General features: G+C 60.1%; 2 non-coding genes and 1 pseudogene across 2 annotated transcripts in view; all 3 read right to left on the reverse strand.

The window, feature by feature from the left end:
• LOC145275081 (large subunit ribosomal RNA) overlaps positions 1–3,294 on the reverse strand; it is a 5,738-nt gene extending 2,444 nt beyond the window's left edge. The window contains exon 1 of the ribosomal RNA XR_013867047.1: positions 1–3,294. This exon is cut by the window's left edge and continues 2,444 nt beyond it. This is a non-coding gene — a ribosomal RNA (large subunit ribosomal RNA).
• A 594-nt stretch (positions 3,295–3,888) lies between these two features.
• Positions 3,889–4,046, reverse strand: LOC145275083 (5.8S ribosomal RNA). Its single transcript, XR_013867049.1, has one exon. It is a non-coding gene; the product is annotated as a 5.8S ribosomal RNA (ribosomal RNA).
• Positions 4,047–4,441: 395 nt separating this feature from the next.
• Positions 4,442–6,812, reverse strand: LOC145275085 (small subunit ribosomal RNA; annotated as a pseudogene).
• Between the last annotated feature and the right edge of the window lie 1,641 nt (positions 6,813–8,453).

An 8,453-nucleotide genomic window follows, 5' to 3' on the forward strand; every position in this document is an offset into this window, starting at 1 on the left:
CGGAGCCAATCCTTCTTCCGAAGGTACGGATCCATTTTGCCGACTTCCCTTACCTACATTGATGCCATCGACGAGAGGCTGTACACCTTGGAGACCTGCTGCGGATGGTGGGTACGGACCGACTCGAGAGCTGCGAAAACCGGACCCGGATTTTCCAGGGCCGCCGAAAGCGCACCGGACGCCGCCCGAGCCGCGGCGCTCTACAGGTACCTTTTCCGTATCTCCGGACGAGCCGATTCCACGGACATGGTCCTTTACGAAGAAGAGAGAACTCTTCCCGGGGCTCCCGGCGACGTCTCCGGGCTCGCTTGCGTCACCGCGGTTTCGCCCGGGAAGCGACGGGCGCCGCCGACATCGCTGCCGACAGCGTCGCCACCCCCGGGCCCTCTCCGAGTCCGGGGTTCGGGAATATTAACCCGATTCCCTTTCGACGGGAGGCCGGCCGCTTTGTTTTTGTTTGGGCTTTTGATTCGATTCGATTCGATCGCTTTCACTTTCATAACGGATCCGGCGGCCTTTTCGGGAAGACTTTCGCCCGCGTCTTAGGACCGACTGACCCGTGCTCGACCGCCGTTGGCACGGAACCCTTCTCCACTTCGGTCTTCGAAGGTCTCGTTCGAATATTTGCTACTACCACCGAGATCTGCACCCGCGGTCGGCTCCACCCGGGCTCGCGCCCTAGGCTTCCGTGCTCGCCGCGGCGCCCTCCTACTCGTCGCGGCATCGTTTCGGCGCGAAAGTTCATCGCTCCTCGCCGCGACGGTCCGGCATCGGTCCGTCGCTCCAGCGCCATCCATTTTCGGGGCCGGTCGATTCGGCAGGTGAGTTGTTACACACTCCTTAGCGGATTCCGACTTCCGTGGCCACCGTCCTGCTGTCTATATCGACCGACACCCTTTCGGGGATCTCATGGGCGTCGCGTTAGGCACCTTAGCCGGACGTTTGGTTCATCCCACAGCGCCAGTTCTGCTTACCAAAAGTGGCCCACTTGGCACTCGCATTTCGAGGTGACCAACCGCCCAGCGAAGCGTGCTGGCGGCGGCGGCCGGATGGGTCGGCTCCGTCGTTCGGGAGAGTCGGCCCGTTCCACCCGTTCCGAGTTCGAGAGTAGGTCGAGGCCGTGAACGGCCCCGGGGCCTCCAATCGTTCGCTTTACCGGATGGAATTGCGACGATCGAGCGCCAGCTATCCTGAGGGAAACTTCGGAGGGAACCAGCTACTAGACGGCTCGATTGGTCTTTCGCCCCTATCACCCGGTTCCGACGATCGATGTTGCACGTCAGAGGCGCTTCGGACTTCCACCAGAGTTTCCTCTGGCTTCATCCCGACCGGGCGTGGATCGCCATCTTTCGGGTCCCTGGTCGCTCGCTACGCCAGAGTCGGCCGAGTCGTACTCGGAAAAAGGGGAAACCGACCCGGGGGTGATGCGCCCGCGCGCAGCGCCTAAACTCGACGACAAAATAGGACTATGTTCAAGCCGCGGGATCTCACCGATGGGCGGAAGGAGGATATGGAAGCTGGCGCCCGGCAATTCCCCTTTTTGGAAGATGCGCCGGTCCCCTCTCGGGGAGGAGGGAAAAACAACCGCACGTCAGCCACGAGCCTTCCCTCTCCTATCTCTCTCGGGAAGAGAGAAAAAAGGAAAAGTTTGCGGGCACCGCAGCAGCGACGGCGGAAGGCCGAAAACGCCGCGCCGGCGGGATCGGGCACGGCTCGGAGGCGGGTGAGGCGAGGAGAAGACGACGGCACGAGACCGACGACACCCCCCGACGACCCCCGGACGACTTTGCCACGACACCTCTCCCGATCGACGCCCTCCTACACGCTCTCTCGCTTTCGCTTCGCCTTCGGGGTTAGTCAGAGGTGGCCCCTACGACTCGCGAACGGCCAGGACTCCTCGGTCCGTGTTTCAAGACGGGTCGGGGTGGGTTGCCGATGCACGTCGCTGACCCGGGGTGGCGGGCGGCTCGAGTAAAAAAGCGTCGCCGAGCGACCTCTCCGGAAACGGAAACGGGCGCGGGCGGGGTTGCCCCCGACAAGAACCCGAAACGTCGGCGAGGTGCGTGACGGCGAGGCCGCGCCAGTCCTATCCCGCCTCTCATCGCGCACGCGCCCGAGACGGTGGGGCGCCTAAGGAGCGACACACAGAGTGCGTCCGCCCGCACGCGACTTCCGGCGGGATCAAAACGGACCGGCTCGCCACGTGTAACGGAGTCGTGTCAGATTTCCTCCGTTCCCGGCAGAAAGGGGCAGTTACGTTCGCGGGCCCGACGGCCGGTGGCCCCCGACTTCACAAGGTGGGAAGACGGGGGTTTTCAGGGTGATGAAACGCCTGCCGCCTACGGAAAAAAACCCGCGTGTTCGACCTGCACGCCGGGAACGGGTCGCGACGACGGACCGGAGGGGAAGTGCGTCCGGTGCCGGCCGCGCGGAGGTCGCGCCGAAGCGCCCGCGCCATGATTACGCCGAGCGATGATGAAGGGGACGGGTGCAGCGGAGTCGCGCGCGGAGGGAGCAGGAGGAAAGAAGAAGCGGCGGCGACGGATGCGGCGGGTTAGGGCCCGGCGGCAGCAGCGATCGAGAGGACGAGTCCCCTCCGTCGCAGCCAACCGACGCAGCCACCTACCGACGCCGCGGTCGTCACCACGTTTCCCTTCCCGCTATCCACGCGGCCCGTCTCCTTCGTCGGCGACGCGGGCACAAAAGCTGGAACCGCGGGGAACGAGTCCCCCGCGGACACGACGAACGACGACCTGTGCCGCGACGGCCTCTCTTTCAAGAACACACATCGAGTTTGGGCTCGAGCCTAGGCAGCACCGGACTGAGTCCCCCCGCGATCGCGGTGAGCGGTCCCACCCGTTTACCCCTGGGCGGTTTCACGTTCTCTTGAACTCTCTCTCCAAAGTTCTTTTCAACTTTCCCTCACGGTACTTGTCGACTATCGGACTCGTCCCGGTATTTAGCCTTGGATGGAGCTTACCACCCGATTTGGGCTGCGTTCCCAAGCAACCCGACTCTCGGATCGAAGGCCGTCGCTCGCCGTCCGCACCGAATGGGCCTGGCACCCGCCGCGGGCGGCCCCGATCGAGGGAACTCCGAACTATGCGAGACGAAAACGAACGGCTGCCTTCGACCCATGCGCCACACGTCCCGAAGCCTTTTACTTGCGACGGGATTCGGCGTTGGGCTTCTCCCGGTTCACTCGCCGTTACTAAGGGAATCCCGGTTGGTTTCTTTTCCTCCGCTTAGCGATATGCTTAAGTTCAGCGGGTCGTCTCGTCCGAGCCGAGGGCGGCGGTTTTTAGTAGAGTGTGGTGTTTGGAGGAGAGGAATCTCGATCGGTACCCTCCGTGTGACGACGGCTGGCCGATATAGCGCCCGTCCGACCGAAAATGAAGAAGCCAACAATTAAAAAAAAGCCTGGGTCCTCCCCATCCGACGTTGCCTACGACGCGGCCACCTTTTTACGGTGCGACGGCCGTGCTCGTCGCGCTGCTCGAGGCGTCGCTGAGAGACACCTTCATGAGGCAGAGAGCGAGACGAGCAGGCGGCGCTTACGTCGGCAGTCGGTTAGGTCGGTGCTTTTTTTTTTGTTTTGTTCTCCCTTCGGCTGCTTTCGGACAGACTCCTCCTGCTCCTCCTCCACAGTGTTTCTTCACGCGGTCGAAAAGGGAAAAGACTCCGCGGTCTGCCAGCGGGAGACGAAGGAGGAGGCCGGAGAGGGTTTTAAAAAAAAAAAAGACATTGAAAGGAGTCAATTCTTTTTTTATTTTTCTTCCCCCTCGTCACTCGCTCCTGCGACGTCCCGGTTACCACCGTGCCGAGGACCGGGCGGGCACGGGGACGGCAAGATGTCGTTTCGTTAACGGAGAAAGACATGTAACGTTCCGCCTCTCGACCGGACGTGGCCCCGAGACAAGGGATCTCGGGGCCGCAATGTGCGTTCGAGGTGTCGATGTTCACTGAGTCCTGCAATTCGCATCAGTTCTCGCGGCTGGCCGCGCTCTTCATCGACGGACGAGCCGAGTGATCCCCCGTCCAGGGTTCAGCACTTGGGTTTTTTTATATTAGTTTTTGTTTATATAGATTTAGTAGTGTGCGAGGAGGTCTGTGCGAGGAGGCGTGACGGCATTGCAATGTCGCGAGTAGTTTGTTTTTAGCTAGCGGCGGTGGCACAGCGGCTGCAAAAAAACAAAAAACGATAAAGCGGCGACAAGGCAAAGAAGAAGCGGCCATCACTTGCGGTGGGCGAAAAACACAACAGGTGGTAAGACGCGGAAGCAAGCAAGAAGAGCTGGGGCTTTAAAAACCTCCGCGTCACCACAAATCTATCTCTCGCTCCGCCTTTTATAGGTTTGTTTGCGCGCATTCGAGGCGTTGACGCCGACAGACAGAGGAGGTAGGCCGGAAAACAACAAACCAGTCTCGAACGGGAAAACGGTAATGATCCTTCCGCAGGTTCACCTACGGAAACCTTGTTACGACTTTTACTTCCTCTAAACGATCGGGTTCGGTCGTCTTCTCCAGGCATCGAACGCCGAGGCGTAGATGCACGAGTGTCGTGACGGACACGTCGCGCACTGCCCGGCGGCGTCGTCGGCCAGATCCGAGGACCTCACCGGACCGTTCGATCGGTAGTAGCGACGGGCGGTGTGTACAAAGGGCAGGGACGTGATCGACGCGGGCTGTTGACCCGCGCCTACCGGGAATTCCTCGTTCACGGGGTTGGTTACAGGCCCCGATCCCTATCACGGGAGGTGGTTCAGAGGTTTCCCAACCCTCTCGGGCCGGGGCGAAGTCCCCGCTGATACCTCCAGTGTAGCGCGCGTGCGGCCCCGGACATCTAAGGGCATCACAGACCTGTTATCGCTCCGCCTCGTGTGGCTTTCTGCCACCCGTCCCTCTAAGAAGTGCGTGAGAAAACCGACCCGGACCCGAGCGCCACGGAGGACGCCGAGCCCGCCGTAAAAATCACTGACATCGGCGCACTAGTTAGCAGGCCGGAGTCTCGTTCGTTATCGGAATCAACCAGACGGATCGCTCCACCAACTAAGAACGGCCATGCACCACCACCCACCGAATCGAGAAAGAGCTATCGATCTGTCAATCCTACCGGTGTCCGGACCGGGTGAGTTTTCCCGTGTTGAGTCAAATTAAGCCGCAGGCTCCACTCCTGGTGGTGCCCTTCCGTCAATTCCTTTAAGTTTCAGCTTTGCAACCATACTCCCCCCGGAACCGAACTCTGGTTTCCCGCAGGCTACCCGCCGGGTCATGGAAGCGAACGCCGGCGGATCGCCGGTCGGCATCGTTTACGGTCGGAACTACGACGGTATCTGATCGTCTTCGAACCTCCGACTTTCGCTCTTGATCGAGGAAAACGTGCTTGCCACACGCCATCGCTGCAGTTCGTCTTGCGACGATCCAAGAATTTCACCTCTAACGTCGCAATACGAGTGGCCCCGACCGCTCCCTTCGATCATTGCCTCGCCGTAGACGGAGACCGACAGACGTAGACGAGGCCCTCTTCCATCATTCCATGCTTATCGTATGCAAGCTTGAACAGCCCGCTCTGAGCACTCTAATTTTTTCAAAGTGAACGTACCGGCCGCCGCGGACACTCGGTTAAGAGCACCCTTGGAGGAGAAACCGCCGACCGCAACACGCGCGCAGACAAGACACGAAGCAGGGACTCGGAGCGGACCGGGGGGTTCAAAAAAAAGAGGAACGCGCGGAAAGGGAGAGGGAGAGAAGCGCGGGGGTCAGAGTGCGGGGATGCGAATGAACGCACCCAAACACACACACGTAGCACCCCCCCGTTAGACTACTCCCGGAACCGAACCGACGACCACTTGTTTTTTTTTCCCGGATCCCGATCACGACCTCCTCGTCCACCTCGCCGGCAGGACCGCGTGGCGGGTATGCTAGCGGTTGACACCGGCGGAAAGGGCCGGGAATGCGAACGGACGACCAAAGTCAACGACGGACGATGGCGCCGCCGCCCCGGGGCCGCTTGCGCGACCACGAACCCGAGTTCGGACTACGAGCTTTTTAACCGCAACAACTTTAATATACGCGCTACCGGAGCTGGAATTACCGCGGCTGCTGGCACCAGACTTGCCCTCCGGTTGGTCCTCGTTAACGGATTTGAAGTGTACTCATTCCGATCGCGGGGCCTCGACAGAGTCCCGCGTCGTTATTTTTCGTCACTACCTCCCCGTGCCGGGAGTGGGTAATTTGCGCGCCTGCTGCCTTCCTTGGATGTGGTAGCCGTTTCGCATGCTCCCTCTCCGGAATCGAACCCCGATTCCCCGTTACCCGTAGTAACCACGGTAGGCACTTAACCGACCGTCGACAGTTGATAGGGCGGACCCTCGAGAGACCCGTCGCCGGGCGTGAAAGCTCGTGCGATCGACCAGTGAGTTATCCAGAGTCACCAAAGCGGAGCGCGCCGCCCTATGAGCCCCGCCACCGAACGGACCCGCGAGCGGGAACGCCGACGACGGGAGGACGGAATGACGCGCATCGGTCTCAGTCTAATATGTAGCGCCGCGACCCGGAACGGCCGACGCGGGTGCCAGCGCGCGAGGCGTGGCGACGACGGCGCGCCGACCGATCGCGGCCTGTGTCACATGTATTAGCTCTAGAATTGCCACAGTTATCCATCGCCTCCGAGGAGGAATACGGTCCCGAGGATTAGGTCCGGTTCCTGAGCCATTCGCGGTTTCGCCCGTTCTAATGCGTGGCGTGAACTTACACTTGCATGGCTTAAGCTTTGAGACAAGCATATGACTACTGGCAGGATCAACCAGGTATCGTTGGAATTTGGGACTTTGTTTCGACAGAACGACAGACCGACCGACCGACCGACCGACATAAGACAGACAACTACAACGACGGGCACGTGTTTATTTATTTTTCGAGGGGGTTCGCCGTCAGTAGAAGCGCGCTGCCCGCGCTGATGGCCTCTTTTTTGTTTCTCCCCTGACTTGGACCGAGACCGAGACTCAAAGAACGAAAGCGACCAACGTCGACAACAACAACGACAACGGCACCCTTGACAGCGATACATACGACAAACGACAAGCAGCACGACGGCAGTGCACACGGACATCGAGGGTCAAGGTGCAGACTGAACTCGCCGAGGTCGTCGTCATCGTGGTCGCCATCGATTCCGTCTCGTCGTCGTCGTCGTCAACGTCCACGTCACAGCCGGCCGAGAAGAGAGAACAGACGACAGCGTCGACAACAACAACATCGACAACGGCACCCTTGACAGCGATACATACGACAAACGACAAACAGCACGACGGCAGTGCACACGGACATCGGAGGTCAAGGTGCAGACTGGAATCGTCGAGGTCGTCGTCATCGTGGTCGCCATCGATGCCGTCTCGTCGTCGTCGTCGTCGTCTTCGTCGTCGTCGTCGTCGTCATCAACGTACCAACCGACCGAGACGAGAGAGCAAGCAACAACGTCGACAACAACAACGACAACGGCACCCTTGACAGCGATACATACGACAAACGACAAACAGCACGACGGCAGTGCACACGGACATCGGAGGTCAAGGTGCAGACTGAACTCGTCGAGGTCGTCGTCATCGTGGTCGCCATCGATGCCGTCTCGTCGTCGTCGTCGTCTCCGTCGTCGTCGTCGTCGTCGCCAACGTCAACGTCAACATCACAGCCGTCATCGGGGAGGAGCTGGACCAGGGCAGCGGCGGCGTAAATTTTCCCGTCACCTTCGTCGTCGCCTTCGTCGACCGACCGACCGACCGGCGTCGTGTTCGTGCTCGGAAAACCGAGGAGAGACAACGTGCACATGGCGCGTTCTCGCAAGCGGCTCCTCGGTCCGATTTTTTGTGGGCGGCTTTTTCGAGCTTTTTTTTTTTTCTCACCCTTTCGTCCGTGCGACGGCGAACGTTAGGGGAAAAAAAAAAAAAAAAAAAACGACAACAACGCGGCGGACCGGGCGAACAACATCGTCGACACACACGACATTGACGACCGGTCCCCCTTTTCACAATCGCATCGAGATAAAAACGAACGAGTCCGATTCGAGCACCGAGTCGCGAGCGGGAGGACTGTCGGTGCAAGTATCGATCACTGACGTGAGCGCTTCGCCGGACAGAGGATGGCTCATCCGGCAGCCGTGCAAATCGACGGTATGGGAAGAACGAACAAGAAGAGCAACGACTTGATCGGCGGCTTGGGAACTGCGGACGGTGAAAACGGGTTAATCGACTGCGACCACGACTGCTCGATCGATCTTCTTTGGCGCTAACAAAGGTGGAGGTGGCGCAAGAAGGGACTAGCGCTATCACCGTCCACGTATCAGAAGATGCGGCGGCAGACGTCGACGCTTATGCGTTGTCGGACGAGAAGTCGCTGCAGCACGTGTACCGCGAGCGGGACGTCCAAGGTTTTGCCAGACGGAAAGAAATCGGGTGTCA

The sequence above is a fragment of the Euprymna scolopes genome, unplaced genomic scaffold, assembly GCF_053919585.1.
Source record: "Euprymna scolopes isolate OS-2025 unplaced genomic scaffold, ASM5391958v1 sca578, whole genome shotgun sequence".
In the NCBI taxonomy this organism is placed as follows: Eukaryota; Metazoa; Mollusca; class Cephalopoda; order Sepiida; family Sepiolidae; genus Euprymna; species Euprymna scolopes.